Consider the following 22,237-nt stretch of genomic DNA (forward strand, 5'->3'; position numbering starts at 1 on the left):
CAAGATGCAGGGTCCTTCAGAGGTTTGCAGCTGTGCATACGCCATCCTGTCGACCTCCTCTATCTACTTCACACAAGCACAAACGGCTCCAGTGGGCCAAACATTACATGAAGACTGATTTCAAAACTGTTTCGTTCACGGATGAGTGCCGTGCAGCGCTCGATGGTCCAGATGGATGGAGTGGAGGATGGCTGGTTGATGGACACCCCACGCAAACACGGCTACAGCGCCAACAAGAAGGAGGTGGAGTAATGTTTTGGGCTGGAATCATGGGGAGAGAGATTGTCGGCCCCTTTAGGATCCCTGAAGGCGCTAAAGATGAACTCCATAATGTATGTGGATTTTCTCAAACAGCACTTCCTGCCATGGTTCAAGAAGAAGAACCGTGTATTTCACAGCAAGATCATTTTTTTGCATGATAATGCACCATCTCATGCTGCACATAAAACATCTGCATCTCTGGCTGATATGGGCATAAAAGGGGACAAACTTATGGTGTGACCCCCATGCTCCCCTGACCTCTACCCCATTCAGAACCTTTGGAGCATCATTAAAAGGATTGTCTATGATGGCGGGAGGCAATAGCTCTGGGAGGGTATTCTGTCCTCATGCAAAACAATTGAAGCAGAAACCATCCAAAACCTGACAAATTCAATGGACGAGAGAGTTCAGAAGCTCCTTTCGAACAAGGGGTCCTATGTGAAAATGTAACATCACCTAGAATAAAGTTTTGAGTTGAAAACTGTTTGATTTCAGTTTCTAACAACCTGCTAATGCTTATAATTTCAAAAATGACCATTTTTTTGGTCTTTATTAAAATGAAAAGGTTGATCGAAAAGTTTGGGGGATCTAAGAGTGTGGCAACCCAGTAGTCATGATTACTTCGAATTCTGACAATATGAGGGTCATGCTGCAGGTAGTGCAGCAAGAAGGCACTTATGTGTCTTGCACATCTCGGAGCCCCAAAATTATTTTCCGGGCTAGATGCAGCTAAAAATTATTATTAATTTTAAATCTGGTGAAGCTTTAGTATAGATGGCCTAATAGGATCAGTGCTGCACACTGCTACAAAGCCCAAATTATTTTCCAGTCAAGATACAGATAAAGATGATTAGTAATTTTAAATCTGGTGGAGCTTATTATAGATGGCCTAATAGAATCAGTGCTGCACACTGCTACAAAGCCCAAATTATTTTCCAGCCAAGATACAGATAAACATGATTAGTAATTTGAAAGCTTAAAACGGTTGGTAGGGTGATTTTAACCAATCATCAAGCTTTTACTCTCCCCAGGATGACACAGGGGTAGAAAAGTCGTTTTGGTTCCATGATTTGTTCATCTTTATGAACGTGAGTCTGTCTACATTATCAGTGGAGAGCCGCGTGCGCTTATCTGTCAGCACACCACCAGCAGCGCTGAACACACGTTCAGACAGAACGCTGGCTGCGGGGCATGACAAGATCTCCAAGGCGTAACTGGCTAGCTCCGGCCATTTATCCAGATTGGAAGCCCAAAAAGAGCAAGGGTCCAGTGACACAGTCATGGCTTCAATGTTTACTTGGAGATACTCCTGTACCATCGTCTCTAGGCGTTGACTATGTGTCAGACTTCTTGTCTCCTGTGGCCTTGCAAAGGATGGGCTAAAAAAGTGGTGAAATGATTCCGCAAAATTGATGTTACCAGCAGATACTGTGGTTCTGTTACGGTTTGAGTGCTGAACACTTCACGGTCCCACGGTTGGCAAGTTGGAACTGTGAGATTCACTACGTGCACCACTGGTATTTTGTGGAAAAGCACATGTAAGATTCTGCAACAGTCTCTGCTGATACTCCTGCATGCGTGCATCCCTTTCTATGGCAGGAATAATTTCTGCAAATTTACTTTTGTACCGGGGATCTAACAGTGTGGCAACCCAGTAGTCAGGATTATTTCGAATTTTGACAATTCGAGGGTCATGTTGCAGGTAGTGCAGCAAGAAGGCACTCATGTGTGTTGCGCATCCAGGAGCACCAAGTCCCTGTTGTGTTGGTGGCGAGGTAACAATCATGCTTCCTTCCTCTGTCCTCTCCCCCTAACCTCGCACAACAGAAATGTGATCAAGGTCTCACTCATCTGATGAGTCTTCCATCAGTTCATCCTCCACTTCTTCCTGGGCTCCTGCACCTTCCTCACTAGTTTGGCTGCTACCATGCGCCCTGGTAAAACCATCTCCCCCACCCTCACATGCCTGCCGCCTTGGTGCTGCCGACCGTCTGGACCTTGCAGATGTTAGCCCTTCCGCATACAACTCCTCCTCCTCTGCTTCCTCCACCTCCTCTTGTGCCACCACCTGACTCCGAATTCTGTTTAACATGTGCTCCAGCATGTAAATCACCGGAATAGTCATGCTGATAATGGCATCGTCAGCACTAAACATCTTCGTCGCCATTTCAAAACTGTGCAGAAGGGTGCATAGGTCCCTGATCTGAGACCACTCCTCCAGCGTGATTTGCCCCACCTCTGGATCTCGTTGGCCCAGGCTATACGTCAGAACGTATTGCACCAGGGCTTGTCGGTGCTGCCACAGTCGATGCAACATGTGCAGAGTTGAATTCCCCGTGTAGGCACATCGCATTTTAGCCGGTGAAGTGGCAGGCCCAACGACTTCTGTAGAGATGTAAGTCGCTGAGCTGCGGGATGCGAAAGGCGGAAGTGAGCACACAGCGACCGTGCCTTCTGCAGAAGGCCATCTAGTCTGGGATAGTGGGCCGCACCCAGGTTTGCAGCATTGTCGCACACGGCCTTCCCTGGTTTCAAATCCAGTGGAGACAACCATTCATGAAATTGGTTCTCCAGAGCCGACCACAACTCCTTAGTTGTGTGACTCACATTTCCCAGACATTTCAATGTAAAAACCGCCTGATCACGTTGAGCCCTACTGCCAGCATAGTAAGGAGGTGTGCAGGATCCCTTCTGCGCAGTTAGAAAGCTTGTGGCATGACCAGACAGGCTTTGGGTGCAGGTGGAAGACCGAGAGGAGGTTGAGGAGGCAGAAGCAGTGGAGGAACTTTGACATAAAGAGGATTGACGCACAACTCGTGGGGACGGCAAGACTTGGACAGCAGCCCCTTGTCCTGCTGTCACCATAGTTACCCAGTGCCCAGTCAGCGACATGTAACGCCCCTGTCCATGCCTACTCGTCCAAGTGTCTGTGGTGAAATGCACCCTGTCACACACAGAGTGTCTCAAAGAAGCGGTGATGTTGTGTGCGACATGCTGGTGGAGCGCAGGCACACCTTTCTTTGAGAAGTAGTGACGACTGGGCATCTGGTACTGGGGCACTGCGACGGACATAAGGTCTCGAAAATCCTCTGTGTCCACCAGGCGGAAATGCAGCATTTCTGTAGCCAAGAGCTTGCAGATGGTGAAATTCAACCTCTTAGTTTTCTCATGGCTAGGAGGAAATGGTCTTTTACTTGTCCACATCTGAGGGACCGAGGGCTGGCTATTGTGCTTAGCCGGGGTTGATAAGGGTGTCCCCGGCAAACTGCCGTTCTGTGAGGAAGATGCAGGCAGACATGTTAGGTTGCCTTGATCCAAAGGTGGTGCTATCGATGTCGGACAGCGCTCAACACCAGCTGGTGTTACCACCTCCAAAGAAAATGATGACCTGCCAATCACGCTGGCTGTTGCGGGTAAAGAGGTGGCAGGTCTGCGCCCCAAAACAGGTGTGACTGCTAGGTCGCATTGTAGCACACTGAGCTTCCCACTGCAACTTATGCTTCATGTCCATGTGCCGGTTCATGCATGAAGTACTCAAACTATGTATTTTTTGGCCTCTACTTAGCTTTTGCTGACAAATGTTACAGATAACACGAGTTGGGTCATCTTTATCGATCTGAAAAAATGCCCAGGCTATGCAAGGCTTAGCACCCATGCGACCTGAAGAGCCACCACGACTTGTGGTGAGAGGCAGAGTTGTGTTTGAGGATGCAGTTGTTGACGTGCTTCCAGTACTACGTCTCTGTCCAGGAAGGCGCAACCTGACCTCGTCGTCACTAGCATCTTCCTCCACCTCCTCTGCTGACCTCATCTCTTGGCTGACTGTGGGTTGACAGTAAGTGGGATCTCCAACCTCATCATCATCACCCTGTGCGTTATCACACCCGTCGTCCTCAGAGCCAACCTGTTCCTGCCCTGACAAAAAACTAAAGTTGTCGCTCCAATCAGGTATTTGAGTCTTATCATCGTCTTCCTCATTGTCTCCACCAACAGGAGTTACAGTTTGGGAATGAGGGTCTACATTATGGTCAGAACCTTCTGCGTCTGGTCCTGGATCCGACTCATAAAGATTCTGGGCAACAGTGCAGATCATTTCCTCGTCTGGATTCACAGAAGCGCTGGAGTCGACCTCTGATTCCCAGGCTATAGTATGAGTAAACAGCACTGCAGACTCAACCATCTGTTCTACCTCATATTCAGACGGGCAGCTGGAGATTTGGGAGCTGTGAGGAAGCAAGTGCGATTGGGGTGACACCTTTGAGGACTGGAGTATTTGTGATGTTGAAGTTGATGTGGAGGAGAGCCCACTTAAAGGAGCACTTGATATCCATTGAAGCACCTGCTGTTTTTGTGCCTCATCTGGAATTTGTAGCGATTGGCGTGGCCGTAAGAAAGGGATCTTATCACATTGTCCGCTAAAAGAAGTAGACATTTTAGTTTGGCTGGAAGATGGTCTTTCTTCTGCAGATGTTACTGTTGCTTTAACACCTACCCCACGGACACAACCTTTTTTCCCCTTCCCAACACGCCTATTCCCCTTTCCACCAGCAGCAGGCCTTTTTCCACTCATTTTGGTGGTTAACTAATTCACAACTCTGGAGTTGTTTGCACAAAAAAACAATGGATGGGAACCGAGCAGAGCTGAGTGGCCAAACTGTGGTATTAGGCCAAAACTATTGGCTGGGTTAGATGCAGAAAAAAATTATATTCAATTTGCAACCTGATGGAGGCCAGTATAGATGGACTAATAGAACAAGTCCCACACACAGCTAGAAGCCCAAATATTTTTTCAGAGGTAGATGCATAAAAAATTTTTATTCAGTTTGCAACCTGATGGAGGTCTGTATAGATGGATTAATAGAACAAGTCCCACACACAGCTACAAGCCCAATATTTTTTCAGAGGTAGATGCAGAAAAAAAATATATTCAGTTTGCAACCTGATGGAGGTCAGTATAGATGGACTAATAGAGAAAGTCCCACACACTGCTAGAAGGCCAAATATTTTTTCAGAGCTAGATGCAGACAAAAAATTATTTTGAATTTGCAACCTGATGGAGGTCAGTATAGGTGGACTAATAGAACAAGTCCCACACACTGCTAGAAGGCCAAATATTTTTTCAGAGCTAGATGCAGAAAAAAATTATATTCAGTTTGCAACCTGATGGAGGTCTGTATAGATGGATTAATAGAACAAGTCCCACACACAGCTAGAAGCCCAAATATTTTTTCAGAGGTAGATGCAGATAAAAATTATTTTTAATTTGCAACCTGATGGAGGTCAGTATAGATGGACTAATAGAGAAAGTCCCACACACTGCTAGAAGGCCAAATATTTTTTCAGAGCTAGATGCAGATAAAAATTATTTTTAATTTGCAACCTGATGGAGGTCAGTATAGATGGACTAATAGAGAAAGTCCCACACACTGCTAGAAGGCCAAATATTTTTTCAGAGCTAGATGCAGATAAAAATTATATTCAATTTGCAACCTGATGGAGGTCAGTATAGATGGACTAATAGAACAAGTCCCACACACAGCTAGAAGCCCAAATATTTTTTCAGGGGTACTGTAGATGCAGATAAAAATTATTTTTAATATGCAACCTGATGGAGGTCAGTATAGATGGACTAATACAACAAGTCCCACACACAGCTAGAAGCCCAATATTTTTTCAGAGGTAGATGCAGAAAAAAATATATTCAGTTTGCAACCTGATGGAGGTCAGTATAGATGGAGTAATAGAACAAGTCCCACACACAGCTAGAAGCCCAAATATTTTTTCAGAGGTAGATGCAGATAAAAATTATTTTTAATTTGCAACCTGATGGAGGTCAGTATAGATGGACTAATAGAGAAAGTCCCACACACTGCTAGAAGGCCAAATATTTTTTCAAAGCTAGATGCAGAAAAAAATTATATTCAGTTTGCAACCTGATGGAGGTCAGTATAGATGGACTAATAGAGAAAGTCACACACACTGCTAGAAGGCCACATATTTTTTCAGAGGTAGATGCAGAAAAAAATATATTCAGTTTGCAACCTGATGGAGGTCTGTATAGATGGATTAATAGAACAAGTCCCATACACAGCTAGAAGCCCAATATTTTTTCAGAGGTAGATGCAGAAAAAAATATATTCAGTTTGCAACCTGATGGAGGTCAGTATAGATGGACTAATACAACAAGTCCCACACACAGCTAGAAGCCCAATATTTTTTCAGAGGTAGATGCAGAAAAAAATATATTCAGTTTGCAACCTGATGGAGGTCTGTATAGATGGATTAATAGAACAAGTCCCACACACAGCTAGAAGCCCATTATTTTTTCAGAGGTAGATGCAGAAAAAAATATATTCAGTTTGCAACCTGATGGAGGTCAGTATAGATGGACTAATACAACAAGTCCCACACACAGCTAGAAGCCCAATATTTTTTCAGAGGTAGATGCAGAAAAAAATATATTCAGTTTGCAACCTGATGGAGGTCTGTATAGATGGATTAATAGAACAAGTCCCACACACAGCTAGAAGCCCAATATTTTTTCAGAGGTAGATGCAGAAAAAAATATTTTCAATTTGCAACCTGATGGAGGTCAGTATAGATGGACTAATACAACAAGTCCCACACACAGCTAGAAGCCCAATAATTTTTCAGAGCTAGATGCAGAAAAAAATTATATTCAATTTGCAACCTGATGGAGGTCAGTATAGATGGACTAATAGAATGATGCTATGCCCAAAAGATTTTACTTCATTAGGTGCAGTAAAAAATTGGTATTCTATACACAGGTGGTATATCTTGCAACACAGATAGGCTACTCCACTGACTAACACACTCTGCAATAGGCCAAAAAGGATTAGCTTTGCTAGATTCAGCCAAATGCTGTGAAAAAAACTTGCACAGCACTGGCACAGACCTGCCTGGCAAAAACTGATAGGAACTGATGTAACCTAGTCCTGAAAAGGACTCCAATTACAATTAGTCTTTACTCCCACAATCTATCTATTTAAGAGCACAGACCTGCCTGATAAAAGTCGTAGGAAATGCTGTAACCTAGTCCTTAAAAGGACTGCAATCACAACTATTCCCTACTCCCAAGCTATCTGTAGATTTGTGCGAAAATTGGCTTGAAATTAACAAGGTATAGCGCACACAGCAACAGCGGTGCCGTCTAACACGAAGCTGCAGCAGTGAGAAAATGGTGGCGACGGGGAAAATGGCTTGGTCTTATAGGGCAAGGACATGTGACATACACTGCCAATGACACATGCCCTTGCTTGTGTGAAAAAAAGCACTTCGCTCCGTGTGTGCGCTGCTGATAGGCTGACAGATTGCACCTCCCCACTGTAAATGCGGGAAAGAGAAAAAAAAATGGAGATCTTCATTGTTCCTGCAGAGATCCATCCCCTGCCCCTCCCCCCACCCCACTGTACACTCAAACTGCGTATTAACATTAATTTTCATCATTACTGAGAAAAAATCCAGTTATGATTTTGATGCACGAACAGTTATCGAACATAACCTCGAACAGCCGAATTTTTCTCAAATCGTTCGTGTTCGCCGAACGGCTCGAACACCGCCCAAAACAGCTCGAATTTGAGATTGGCGAACAGTTCGAGTAGAACAACGCTCATCTCTAATGGTTATATATGTTTTTACTATTGTTACTCGACTCAGCGTACCGTTTGTGGGTTGTAGAAGTACCCAAGTGCCCCTGCCCGCTGGAACCATTTTCGATTTCCGTATGCGTAGAGGTATTGCATTATTGGCTATGGCTACGTCCTGCTGTAATAAGCCTCCACTGGTGGTAATTTTGGATTGAGCGACTAATTCGCTTATGCATAGCGCCCCGAAAAAGGCGATCGCAAATGCAGTAGACAGTAGTGTTGCTTCGAATTGTGAGTGTCATGTTAATGGTGTTAGGGATATGATGTGAGAAATCAGTTTTAGTGACACGGGACGGGACGTCTACACTCCTGACTTGGCTGACCCCTTTTCCACCCTTTTATGGATTGTCTGATGATGAATCTCTTTGTCACATCTCCCCAATTCAGTAGTTGGAAGTGAAATGCTACTCTGGTCAGCCACCGCTGCGTTGACTCCCCTGATATGCCCCTCATCATTAGCTGGTGGAGAAATTCTATGGTGACTTGTAATCTGGCTTGTTCACATTGGTCAACCCGTCTGCCTGCTACTAGTCGTGTCCACTCTTCCCATGCCTTACCGTATGCTTGCCACATTGACGGGGCAACTGATGCTCTGATTAATGGCATCAACTATTCACCTCTAGATACCATAGGGAGGCTGGGCAACTGTTGCCCGATGGGTGGGCGTTGGGGAGGAGCTCTGTGAAAATATGCCAATTGAATTGTGATAAAGCATTAGCAACAGCGTTAGACCCCTCAGCATCGTAGCTAGCGCGGACCCATACATTGTGCTTTAGGCACAGGAATGCTTGCCAGCATAATAGGCCTAGCACTGTGAGAGACGATGATGCCATACTAATAATGAAGTGCGCTAGGCTGGTGTTTTTTGTTGTGAAGCGTATATTTTTGTTAGCCAGGCGCGCGCCCCATATTTCTATTGCTACCAATATTGGAAACAGTTCCAGGACTGTCTGTTATTTTGTCAGCACTTGTTCTGCCCAATACTGAGGCCATAAGCTTGTGCACCATTGGTTATTTAGTATCGCTGCATATCCGCCTGATTCTTGGCAAGTTAGAACTGTGAGATTCACTACGTGAACCACTGGTGTTTTGTGGAAAAGCACATGTAAGATTCTGCAACAGTCTCTGCTGATACTCCTGAATGTGTGAATCCCTTTCTATAGCAACCCAGTAGTCAGGATTATTTTGAATTCTGACAATCCGAGGGTCATGTTGCAGGTAGTGCAGCAAGAAGGCACTCATGTGTCTTGCGCATCCAGGAGCACCAAGTCCCTGTTGTGTTGGTGGCGAGGTAAGAATCATGCTTCCTTCCACTGCCCTCTCTCCCCAACCTCGCTGAACAGAAATGTGATCAAGGTCTCCCTCATCTGATGAGTCTTCCATACCAATTGCCAGTTCGTCCTCCACTTCTTCCTCGCTCCTGCACCTTACTCAACAGTTTGGCTGCTGCCATGCGCCCTGGTTTATCCCTCTCCCCCACCCTCCCATGCCTGCCGTCTTGGTGCTGCCGACCGTCTGGACCTTGCAGATGTTAGCCCTTCTGCATACAACTCCTCCTCCTCTACTTCCTCCACCTCCTCTTGTCCCACCACCTGACTCCGAATTCTGTTTAACATGTGCTCCAGCATGTAAATCACCAGAATAGTCATGCTGATAATGGCATCGTCAGCACTAAACATCTTCGTCGCCATTTCAGAACTGTGCAGAAGGGTGCATAGGTCCCTGATCTGAGACCACTACTCCTGTGTGATTTGCCCCACCTCTGGATCTCGTTGGCCCAGGCTATACATCACAACGTATTGCACCAGGGCTTGTCGGTGCTGCCACAGTCACTGCAACATGTGCAGAGTTGAATTCCAGCATGTTGGCACATCGCATTTCAGCGGGTGAAGTGGTAGGCCCAACGACTTCTGTAGAGATGTAAGTCGCTGAGCTGCGGGATGCGAACGGCGGAAGTGAGCACACAGCGACCGTGCCCTCTGCAGAAGGCCATCTAGTCCAGGATAGTGGACTGAATATTGCTGGACAACCAGGTTCAACACGTGAGCCATACAAGGCACGTGTGTGACATTGCCCCGGCGAAGGGCCGCACCCAGGTTTGCAGCATTGTCGCGCACGGCCTTCCCTGGTTGCAGGTCCAGTGGAGACAACCATTCATGAAACTGGTTCTCCAGAGCTGACCACAACTCCTCTGCTGCCAGCATAGTAAGGAGGTGTGCAGGATTCCTTCTGCGCAGTTAGAAAGCGGGTGGCATTACCAGACAAGCATTGGGTGCAGGTGGAGGACCGAGAGGAGGTTGAGGAGGCAGAAGCAGTGGAGGAACTTCGAGATAAAGAGGATTGCCGCACAACTCATGGGGACGGCAAGACTTGGACAGCAGCTCCTTGTCCTGCTGTTACCATAGTTACCCAGTGCCCGATCAGCGACATGTAACGCCCCTGTCCATGCCTACTCGTCCAAGTGTCGGTGGTGAAATGCACCCTGTCACACACAGAGTTTCTCAAAGAAGCGGTGATGTTGTGTGCGACATGCTGGTGGAGCGCAGGCACACCTTTCTTTGAGAAGTAGTGCCGACTGGGCATCTGGTACTGGGGCACTGCGACGGACATAAGGTCTCGAAAATCCTCTTTGTCCACCAGGCGGAAAGGCAGCATTTCTGTAGCCAAGAGCTTGCAGATGGTGAAATACAACCTCTTAGCTTTCTCATGGCTAGGAGGAAATGGTCTTTTACTTGTCCACATCTGAGCGACTGAGGGCTGGCTGTTGTGCTTAGACGGGGTTGAGTAGGGTGTCCCCGGCAAACTGCCGGTCTGTGAGGAAGATGCAGGTGGAAAAGTTAGGTTGCCTTGATCCAAAGGTGGTGCTCTCGATGTCGGAGAGCGCTCAACACCAGCTGTTGTTTCCACTTCCAAATGAAATGATGACCTGCCAATCACACTGGCTGTTGCAGGTAAAGAGGTGGCAGGTCTGCGTCCAAAAACATGTGTGACTGCTTTCCCCCCAGTCACAGAGGATGAAGAGGCCGCGGATGCACAAGATGGGGCAGACGGTGGTTGGCCCGGCCCGCTAGGCCGCATTGTAGCACAGTGAGCTTCCCACTGCAATTTATGCTTCATATCCATGTGACGGTTCATGCATGAAGTACTCAAACTATGGATTTTTTGGCCTCTACTTAGCTTTTGGTGACAAATGTTACAGATAACACGAGTTGGGTCATCCTTATCGATCTGAAAAAATGCCCAGGCTATGCAAGGCTTAGAGCCCATGCGACCTGAAGAGCCACCACGACTTGTGGTCAGATGCACAGTTTTGTTTGAGGATGCAGTTGTTGACGTGCTTCCAGCACTACGTCTCTGTCTAGGAAGGCTCAACCTAACCTCGTGGTCACTAACATCCTCCTCCACCTCCTCTGCTGACCTCATCGACTAGCTGACTGTGGGTTGACAGTAAGTGGGGTCTCCAACCTCGTCATCATCACCCTGTGTGTTCTCACACATGTCGTCCTCAGAGCCAACCTCTTCCTGCCCTGACCGAAAACTCAAGTTGTCGCTCCAATCAGGTATTTGAGTCTCATCATCCTCTTCATCATTGTCTCCACCAACAGGAGTTACAGTTTGGGAATGAGGGTCTACATTATGCTCAGAACCTTCTTCATCTGGTCCTGGATCCAACTCATAAAGATTCTGTGCATCAGTGCAGATCATTTCCTCGTCTGGATTCACAGAAGCTCTGGAGCAGACCTCTGATTCCCAGGCTATAGTATAAGTAAACAGCTCTGCAGACTCAACCATCTGTGCTACCCCATACTCAGATGGGCAGCTGGAGACTTGGGAGCTGTGAGGAAGCAAGTGCGATTGGGGTGACACCTCTGAGGACTGGAGTATTTATGATGTTGAAGTTGAGGTGGAGGAGAGCCCACTTAAAGGAGCACTTGATATCCATTGAAGCACCTGCTGTTTTTGTGCCTCATCTGGAATTTGTAGCGATGGGCGTGGCCATAAGAAAGGGATCGGATCACATTGTCCACGAAAAGTAGTAGACATCTTAGTTTGGCTGGAAGATGGTCTTTCTTCTGCAGATGTTACTGTTGCTTTAACACCTACCCCACGGACACAACCTTTTTTTCCCTTCCAAACACGCCTATTACCCTTTCCACCAGCAGCAGGCCTTTTGCCACTCATTTTGGTGGTTAACTAATTGACAACTCTGGAGTTGTTTGCACAAAAAACGATGGATGGGAACCGAGCAGAGCTGAGTGGCCAAACTGTGGTATTAGCCCAAAAGGATTGGCTGGGTCTGATGCAGTAAAACAATTTTATTACAAACACAGGTGGTGGAGCTAAGTATAGATGGACTGCTACAAGCCCAAAATGATTTTCCGAGCTAGAAATTATTTGTAATTTGCAAGCTGGAGGAGCTTAGTAAAGATGGACTAAGAATACGTTAAACAAAATGCTACAAGCCCAAAATTATTTTCTGGGCTTGATGCAGATAAAAATTATTACTAATTTGCAAGCTGTGAAAAACACTTGCACAGCACTGGCACAGACCTGCCTGGCAAAAAGTCCATAGGAAATGCTGTAAAATAGTCCTCAAAAGGACTGCAATTACAATTAGTCCATACTCCCAACCTATCTATTTCAGAGCTCAGACCTGCCTGCTAAAAGTCACAGGAAATGCTGTAACCTAGTCCTCAAAAGGATTGCAATCACAACTATTCCCTACTCCCAAGCTATCTGTATATTTCAGAGAAAATTGGCTTGAAATTAACACTGAAAGTATAGCGCACACAGCAACAGCGGTGCCATCTAACACGCAGCTGCAGCAGTGAGAAAATGGTAGCGACGGGGAAAATGGCTGGGTCTTATAGGGCAAGGACATGTGACATACACAGCCAATGACACATGCCCTTGCTTGTGTGAAAAAAAGCAGTTCGCTCCGTGTGTGCGCTGCTGATAGGCTGACAGATTGCACCTCCCCACTGTAAATGCGGGAAAGAGAAAAAAAAATGGAGATCTTCATTATTTCTGCAGAGATCCATCCCCTGCCCCTCCCCCCGCCCCGCTGTACACTCAAACTGCGTGTTAACATTGATTATCAGCATTACTGTGAAAAAATCCAGTTATGATTTTGGTGCACGAACAGTTATCGAACATAACCTCGAACAGCCGGATTTTTTTCAAATCGTTCGTGTTCACCCTATGGCTCGAACACCTCTCAAAACAGCTCGAATTTGAGATTGGCAAACAGTTCGAGTCGAACAATGCTCATCTATAGTTATCAATTGCAACCACAGAAATAGGTGATGACAAAGGTTTGGATTTCAATTTAAGGTTTTCCAAAAACCCTTTATCAATCACATTAAGTGTTGAACCACAATCCACAATTACCTGAAATTCAATCAAATCTCCCTGCAGAGTGGTACTCCCAGAATGAAATACTCCTGCAGAGCGTAAACAAGCTATATGGGCATAACTGACCTTTTTTTTTCTTTACTTAAACAACGCTCACAATACTTATTCAAATGGTCAGCTTTACCACAATAACGACACAATCCCTCTGCGAACCTCTGGTCTCTTTCCTGAGAGCGGAGTGACATCCCCCCAACCTCCATCGGTTCCCCGCCATCAGAGCAGATTTTCTAGGGACTAGGAACTGACATTACAGGAGTGTTTACCTCATTGAGCCTGCACCTCAGTCTCCTGTCTATACGACCAGCTAACTGCATAGCATCCTGCAGAGTCTCAGGTGCAGGGAATGCAATTAGCAAATCCTTAACCCTGTCACTCAGACCAGCAAGAAATAAACATCTCAGTGCAGGATCATTCCACTTAACTTCTGAAGCCCATCTCCTGAAGTATGTGCAATAATTTTCAATATCATCTGACCCCTGATTCAAACGTCTAAGTTCTGATTCAGCAGATGAGATTCGATCAGGATCATCATATAATAGCCTCATAGCAGAAAAAAATTCTTCAACAGACCTTAAACACGGATCATTAGACTGGAGAGGAAAGGCCCACCCCTGTGGTTCATTGCGCAAAAGTGGCATAATAAAACCAATGCACTGTGATTCATTCCCAGAGGATCTTGGTCTCAAACGAAAATATAACAAACAAGCATTTTTAAAGGAAAAAAAATCTTGCTGTTTACCATAAAAAACATCAGGCAGTCCTACCTTGGGTTCAGCAAAATGCGCTCCAAAACAGCTTCTCACGTGTTGTTGAAGCTCGGCCACCTCCAGAGACAATCTCAACAGGAGTTGAGCCAAATCCTGGACTGAAACCATACTGATCCCCGAATTTCTTTCCTTTTATTTTTTTGGGCTGGACTTACTGTTTTGATCTGCAACATGTACTAAGGAAAGATAGGGGAAAGCTGTCCCTACAGTAAGACTAAACTGAATCCCTACGATGTAGTGGGCTGCCTGTTCCTAGTGAACAGACCCGCCTTAGTCTTCGGCTAGTCTGAATGAAGACCTATAGAATTAAGGGTGGGGTCCCTAAAAGAGCTAAGGACTGGGACAAAAATGGGACATCTCCTAAACAGAAGTTGTTGCAGAACACAAATAGATAAACTGACAAAAATGTGCTAAAGGTCCCAGAGGACCAAGAGAACTTGACAGAGAAAGGCACCGAAGCACTAGGCTAGAGAAACAGTCAAACACTGAAGTCCAGCACAGCCAGAAGGGCGGAGCTGGAATATAAAGGCAGATGGTCTCGTGACCGCAAAACACAAGATAGAAAAAACAAACAGGAGGGTTCTAACAGTATTAACAAGGCGTATCGCTGTGCGGCTGCCAAAGAAAGGGAGTAGCCCGTCCAGTATCTGAAGTTGTCAGTTGTCTTTGGATAGGATTTGACCGTGTTAGTTCACTAGTGCTTTCACTACCATTACCACCTACCCCACGTATATCTTGAACACCAAGCCTATTCCTATTTCTTCCAACACGACCTCTCTTTTACCCACTCATGTTGCTCAGATAAGTGGTAGGAGCACGCCATTAGCAAAAAAAAATTAGATTTTTTTATTCTGCACCAATACTGCACACACCTAAATTTCAGCGGCACTAAATCATAGGGTGAGATATGGCTTGCTGTATCACATTAGTAACAGAAGAAAATATTTTTTGAGGGGATGACGCCTATATAACATAGGAGATATGCTCTAAACTATTGCAAACTGAGATGACCCATGCTTTTTAATGTTAGTAACAGAAGAAAGTATTGTTTTATTGTGAATGAGGCCTGTATAACATACAAGATATGCTGCAAACTATTTCAAACTCGGATGTCGCCTACTGTATCACTTTAGTAACAGAAGAAAGTATTTTTTTTATTGTGGATGACATCTGTATAACATAGGAGATATGCTCCAAGCTACTTCAAACTCAGATGTCCCCTACTGTATCACTTTAGTAACAGAAGAAAGTATTTTTTAGTGTGGATGATGCCTGTATAACATAGCAGATATTCTCCAAACTATATCAAACTGAGATGTCCCCTGCTGTAAAATGTTAGCAACAAAAGAAAGTATTTTTTTACTGTGGAAGAGGCATGTATAACATATAAGGTATGCTCCAAACTATTTCAAACTGAGATGTCCCCTACTGTATGACGTTAGTAACTGAAGAAAGTATTTTGTATTGTGGATGACGCCTGTATAGCACACAACATATGCTCCAGACTATTTCAGACAAAGATGTCCCCTTCGGTATAATGATAGCAACAGAAGAAAGTATTTTTTTTATTGTGGATAAGGCCAGTATAACATAGAATATATGCTCCAAGATATTTCAAACTTATATCTAGCCTGTTGTATCACATTTGTCAGAGAAAAAAATTTCACTGCCACAAAAGAACTATGTGGCTTATGGTGGACTATATCACATTTGTCACAGAAAAAAATGTTTTTTTACTTTTGTTAGCAACAGAAAAAATATATTTTTTTTACTGTGCATAAAGCTGAATTTCACCCCCACAAAATGACAAGGTGGGCAAGTAGGGCTTGCTGTATCACATTAGATAGTAAAAAAAATAGATATTCTAAGGGGCAGCATGATGGCTCAGTGATTAGCATTGCAGCCTTGCAGTGCAGGGATCCTAGGTTCAAATCCCACCAAGGACAACATCTGCAATGAGTTTATATGTTCTCCCCATATTTGAGTGAGTTTCGTCTGGGTTCGCCGGTTACCTCCCACATTCCCAAGACATACTGATAGGGAATTTGGATTGTAAGCCCCTAAGGGGACAGTGCTCATAATGTCTGTAAAGTGCGCTATACAAATGAGTAAAATAAATAAAAAATAAATACCTACTCGTGCATGGAGCACAATAGAAGCAGTGCACAGCAGAGTCCTATGACATGGGCCCTGCTGCCTTTGTCTGGAACTCAGTAATGGCACAAGAAAAAAAAAATCAGCTAGAAGGTTGATTTAACAGACACATGGGACACTAGTTATCTAAACTATGTGACTTACAAGCAATCGCCTACCTAACTAGCTAAAATCTCTCAGTATGCAGGAGCAGTGTCCAGCGTCTGTGACCTGTTATAATCAGAAAATGGCGCTGACACATGTCCGCTCTTTATATAGAGAGGACATGTGATTTCAGCAGCCAATGGCACAAGTCCTTGTGTCTGGACATAGTGGATGCTTCCTGCACCTTGATTGGCTAACTGCGATTTGCACACATAAAGTTAGGGGGAAAAAAAAGATTACAAGCATGGCGCTGCTCTCAGCTCCTGTCAGCTCTCCCCAGTCCCTCTCCTCATCAAACACATCCCCCTGCTCATCATACACTACCATTATGCTATAGCCAAAGTGTTAAAAACACTTTAGTTACAACGCAATAATTTCCTGCACTTTTCCATGTAATGTTACCAATTTATGCAGATTTTAAGAAAAAGTTCTCGTGTTTCCAATCAAAAATCCAAATGTGCCATATTCATGCCGAATGTAACACTTGCTATCGTTTTTCCAACATATTCACTCAACACTATACTCTAGTAATCACCTACTCTGAGCAGTTTTTTGAAATGCCTCTTACAGAAGAGGCATTTTCTCCTAACTAACTAGACCTCCATAAAGTTATTCATATACAGTATGTGCATATATATTCACTTGTAAATGGTACCGATATGTCCTGAGACTGAAGTGTCCTTGCTGGGCTAAGTCACGAATAATCAGAAACGTTGACTTGAATCTCTCAGAGAATGTCAATCTCTCTAATGCAGGGCTTCTTTAAGTCTTTTGAGATAGAGCCTCATGTGGCCTAGCCCAATTTGCTGTGTACTTGGTTGTACTCACGAGTCTGTTCATGGCAAGCCTAACAACATGTCCCAGAGTAACCAAAAACAGATTCAGGGTCACACCTCTCTATCCAGAACTTTTTCCTTTAGCTTCATTCAGTCCTTGAACTTTCTTAGCAACAGTAACCAACTGCCAAACCCCTGCCCTTTCACTCTGGCCTCTCTGCTGCCCTCTACTGGCCAGATCATATATTACATCACAAATCTCCAACAATACAGAAAATTGTGATTAACCCTTACACATGCAAGAAGTTAGACCAGGAGATTAGGGCTGTCTGACATTATACATCTCACACACTGAGAAACTTGCTCTAAGCTATAGTGGGGTTTATTAATTTGACAACTGTTTTGCTGCCTTCTTATGATTGGTCTTAATCATATAGGGGAAAGAAATATACTCCCCCAGTGAACATTATCTGATAACGCTCATTACTTTGATTGCTAATTAGTAATGAGCGAGCATGCTCGCTACTGCTCGGTGCTAACCTGAGCATCTCGCTGCTCGAAACGCTCGGCGCTCGCCGATTATTTCTGGGGTTGTTCGGCGGGAGCTCGGGTCCTCTCCCTGCATGTTTGGCACTCTTTAGATCTCCAATCAACATGCTGTATTGTCTGCCACACACTGTAATGCCACAGCCATGTTGGTGGTGGCATTACAGTGATTGGCTGGCCGCACAGCGCCATCAGGTCTATATCAAACCTGGCACCGCCGTGCTCGTCAATCTACTCTGCAATCAGATAGTGTAGGGAGAGGTTCTGCTGAGCTAGGGAGAGATTTGGTTGTTTATTAGTTAGTGTAGGTATTCTACAAGATTCTCTATTTATCCATCTCAACTAACAGTCCTTCTGAGGACTAATCCATCTGCCGAGATGTCAGTGCTAGGCAGGCAGGCAGGGAATATAGCAGACTGCAGTGCACATAGCAAGAGGGTCTATTCCAGTTCTGTTTGCTGGTGCTTTTACAGATATTTGTAGAAATAGCCCCAGGTATCAGGGGCCAGGAATTGCCTTAAAAGCAATCCAGAAAACACCATTTTTCTGCGAGATTTGTTGTTGCACTGCCAGGTCATTTCCATATTACAGCGCTAAAAATCCAGCTATTTAAAACTGTGGTTTGTCCGTCACACAGATCACATATAAGTTCGCTCCAAATTCAGCCATTTCTAGTGAGCGTGGAAGATATTGTCCTCTATTTAAAATGGGCATGGCGTGTGGCAAGGGACGGGGAACTGGATGTGAAGGTGATGGTGCATGCAGAGGCTGCGGCAGTGGGCAAGCTGAAATTGTGCCACAACAAACACCCACATATTCTCGCTTGACCTTACTGTCCCAATTAATAGGGGACCGCAAAACACTACTATTGAACACAGAGAAGTTTGAAAAGTTTATTGGTTGGATAGCAGATAATGCTTCCAGTCACTTAGCCACCACCACCACCCTATCTTCCACATGGTCAAGTCTCAGTAGCCGTGAGTTTGGACTGCATATTCCTCACCCTGATCCTCCTTCCTCCACCATGACGAATGCCCAGAGACAACTGATCCCACAATTGGACACTCCGAAGAGCTGTTCACTTTTCCATTTATAGATTCAGGCCTCTCGCCTGGTCCACTTGAATTGGGGCAAGAGGAGATCGCATGTAGCAATGCCCAAATATTTGAGCAGCCACGGTCATATGAAGGCAATGGTGGGAAACTGTCACAAGAGGTGGACGATGATGAGACACAATTGCCAGAAAGTCAGGAGGAGGACCAGGGTGCGGAAGTGGAAGACGAGGTGGTGGATGATATAGTAACTTTCTCAATCTGGCAGGAGGACATGCAGAGCGAGGCAGCAGCACACAGGGGGAGGGAGGCAGATCACCCCAACAGGCAGGAAGAAGCAGTGTGGTGGCCACAGACAGAAGGCGGGCAATCGTTCCCTGTAACACCAACACAACGGAAGTTGCCAGTACAACTGTTAGGTCTTCCCGAGTCTGGTTGTTTTTTAAGGACTCTGCTGGTAACTTCAAAAAGACCATTTGCACTACCGGCCAGGCCAGCATCAGCAGGGGTAGCAAAACTACCAGCCTGCCTATCACCAGCATGATCGGGCACATGGCACCAAAGCAGCTAACTTTGTGGGCCGAACCCCAGGGTCCAGGAACAGTGTCTTTGGGAGACACCACTGCTTCTTCCACTGTTGTGCGTGAAAGCCAATCCCCTGTCCATAGTGCATGCGAAGATGCCTCCTACTCTGCACCTCTCATTGTACACTCTCAACTAGCACCATCAGAAAGCACGTCCTTCTCCCAGAGCACCGTTAAGTTGTCCATACCCCAGTCCTTGGAACGCAAGCGAAGATACGCAGAAAATTCCCACATTTCATGTCTGCTTGCGCTCGAAATGTAGCCTTTTAGGCTCGTGGAGACGGAAGATTTTTGCAACCTTATGGCACTGGCCATCCCTCGGTACTCGGTCCCCAACTGCCACTATTTCTCCCGGTGTGCCGTCCCCGCATTACACAAACACATGTCTCACAACATTAGCCGTACCCTCAACAATTCAGTTACTGGGATAGTCCACCTAACCACGGACACATGGACAAGTGCTAGTGGGCAGGGACAGTACATCTCGCTGACGGCACACTGGGTTAACATAGTGGAAGCCAGGACCCAGTCAGACCTTGGAACGGATCACATACTCTCGATGCCGAGGATTTGGGGCCATAGGTCAATCAGGGTTGCCCCCACAGTCTACAGCTCCTGTACTGCATCGTCCTCAGCCTTCTCTTCCTCTTCAGCTTCCATCTCCGAAATTGCCACATCAGTCAGAAGCTGGAAGCACTGCAGCACTGCCTCAGCCAAGCGGCTACAGGCTGTGCTGAAACTTATATGCTTAGGTGACAAACCGCACAATGCTGAAGAGTTGTGGACAGCTCTGAAAGAGTAGGCACATTTGTGGCTGACACCAATGAACCTACAGTCAGGCGTGGTCATGTGTAACAATGGCCAGAACCTGGTGGCGGCTCTGAGGCGAGATGAGCTTACACATGTACCATGCCTGGCCCATGTGCTTAACCTCGTGGTTCAGCGGTTTCTAAAAACCTACCTGGATCTGCCAAAGTACAGCTTGTCAAAGTAGGCCGCTTGTGTGCCAATTTTAGAAAGTCAGCTACAGCATCCGCCGCCCCTTGCCATGATTCAGCAGCATTTGTAGCTTCCGGCTCACCAACTGGTGTGTGATGTCCCCACGCGTTGGAACTCTACACTGCAGATGTTGTGAAGGATTTGTGAGCAGCACAGGGCAGTTGTTGACTACCAGTATCAACAAGGCCATCGGTATTCTGCTCAGACTCCACACATAAGACCTCAGGAGTGGAAATGGATGTCAGACATCTTTACCATCCTTCAAAAGTTTGAGGACTCCACTAAGATGGTGAGCGGTGATGACGCCATTATTAGCATCACCATCCCACTTCTCTGTCTTCTGAAACGCTCTCTGCTCACAATCAAAGAGGATGCATTGCAGGCAGAGCACGATGAGATGCAGCAAGGAGCCATACAGGGTGATTACACACAGCCCAGCCTCATTGCATCCCAATGTGGATTGGATGACAATGAGGAAGAGGAGGAGGTAGAACAGGAGGTAGTTTCATGCGCTATAGATGGTAGTACCTGCAGAACTGTCATACCATCTGATCAGCATAGATGGCCTAAGGACAGAAAGGAGGAGAGCATGGTCAGTTGTCCTCTAGGTGAGGACATAGAAGTCTTGCCTGTTAGCAGTCTGGCACGCATGGCTGAGTTTATGTTACGCTGCCTTTCCCGTGACCCTCACATTCTCAAAATTTTGGGTGACAGTCATTACTGGTTGGTGACACTTCTAGACCAATGCTACAAGGAGAACTTTATATCTCTTATTCCTGAGGCAGAAAGGTCTACAAAAATGGGGCAGTACAAGAAGGCCCTTGTTGCGGAACTATTAAAAAAATTCCCATCTGAAAACGCTGGCGGCAGAGGTCACAGTTCATTGAACAACTAAGGAGTACAGGCGAGAGAGACACAACTCCAATCCAACAGAGGCAGGAGAACACTGTCAAAGTTCTGGGACAGTTTTCTCAGACCCTCCCATCGCACAGGCCATGAGGCGTGGGGTATTATCACAAGGAGTGCAAAGTTTGGGAAGATGCTATGGGAGTACCTTGCCAACCGTACCAACGTTCTTTTTCAAAGGGGTATTGGGGTGCGTCCAAATTTTTTGCAGCCCCGCCACTCACTGCATTTGCAATAACAGTATAGAAGACCCACTCTTTAGTAATAGGAACAACAAACCATAGCCAGCTGATGCCTCTCTAAGAGTAGCGAGGGCTGACTGCTAGCCTTTAAGAATAGTAAATGATGACCTTATAAAAATAGGCTTTGTGACTTTCAGAGTCCCTCCTTCATAAATGAAACAGGATGTGTCTGATCATGTCTCACACATCACATTGCCAGATAAGGTTGTAAATGTTAAAATGACATTTCCCTGTGAATGTATTTGTTACGGTTGAAAGCAATGCAAAAGTGCAAAAACGCATCAAAAACGCTAAGTGTGAACATAGCCCAAGGTATGGAGGAGTATTTTTGGTTTTGGTTATTTATTTTGCCTTATATACAAGTCATTACCCTGGAAAGTATGTTCCTTAACATATTTTCCAGGAAAATCCATTTTGGTTTTGTTTTTGTATGTTTTATTGTGAGTCCATAAAAGTGGCGTAATACTCTGACAACGTTGCTGACAGCAGTAACCTGGGAGTCAGAAATGCTTCCAGGGGTCTTCCTCATGCTGTTCTCATGTAATTTGAGCACTGTTCCCATCGATTTGGGCAATTTTTAGGCCGTCTACAGACCGCCGGGGGGGAGTCGGCAGAAAAATGCTGGAGTTTCCCATAGACTTACATTGGGCTCGTTACTCGGGTCGAGCACCCGATCATTCCAATATGTTCGACCCAAGCATCGAGCACCTGAGCATTTTATTGC

General features: G+C 45.5%; 1 protein-coding gene across 4 annotated transcripts in view; it reads left to right on the top strand.

Annotated features, from left to right (window-relative positions):
- Positions 1–22,237, top strand: part of LOC141259330 (probable cation-transporting ATPase 13A4) — a 1,218,891-nt gene that overhangs the window by 172,108 nt on the left and 1,024,546 nt on the right. The gene's annotated exons all lie outside the window — the stretch shown is intronic.

Source organism: Phyllobates terribilis, unplaced genomic scaffold (assembly GCF_046119375.1).
Source record: "Phyllobates terribilis strain yellow unplaced genomic scaffold, ASM4611937v1 Scaffold_3__8_contigs__length_932513732, whole genome shotgun sequence".
Classification (NCBI taxonomy): domain Eukaryota; kingdom Metazoa; phylum Chordata; class Amphibia; order Anura; family Dendrobatidae; genus Phyllobates; species Phyllobates terribilis.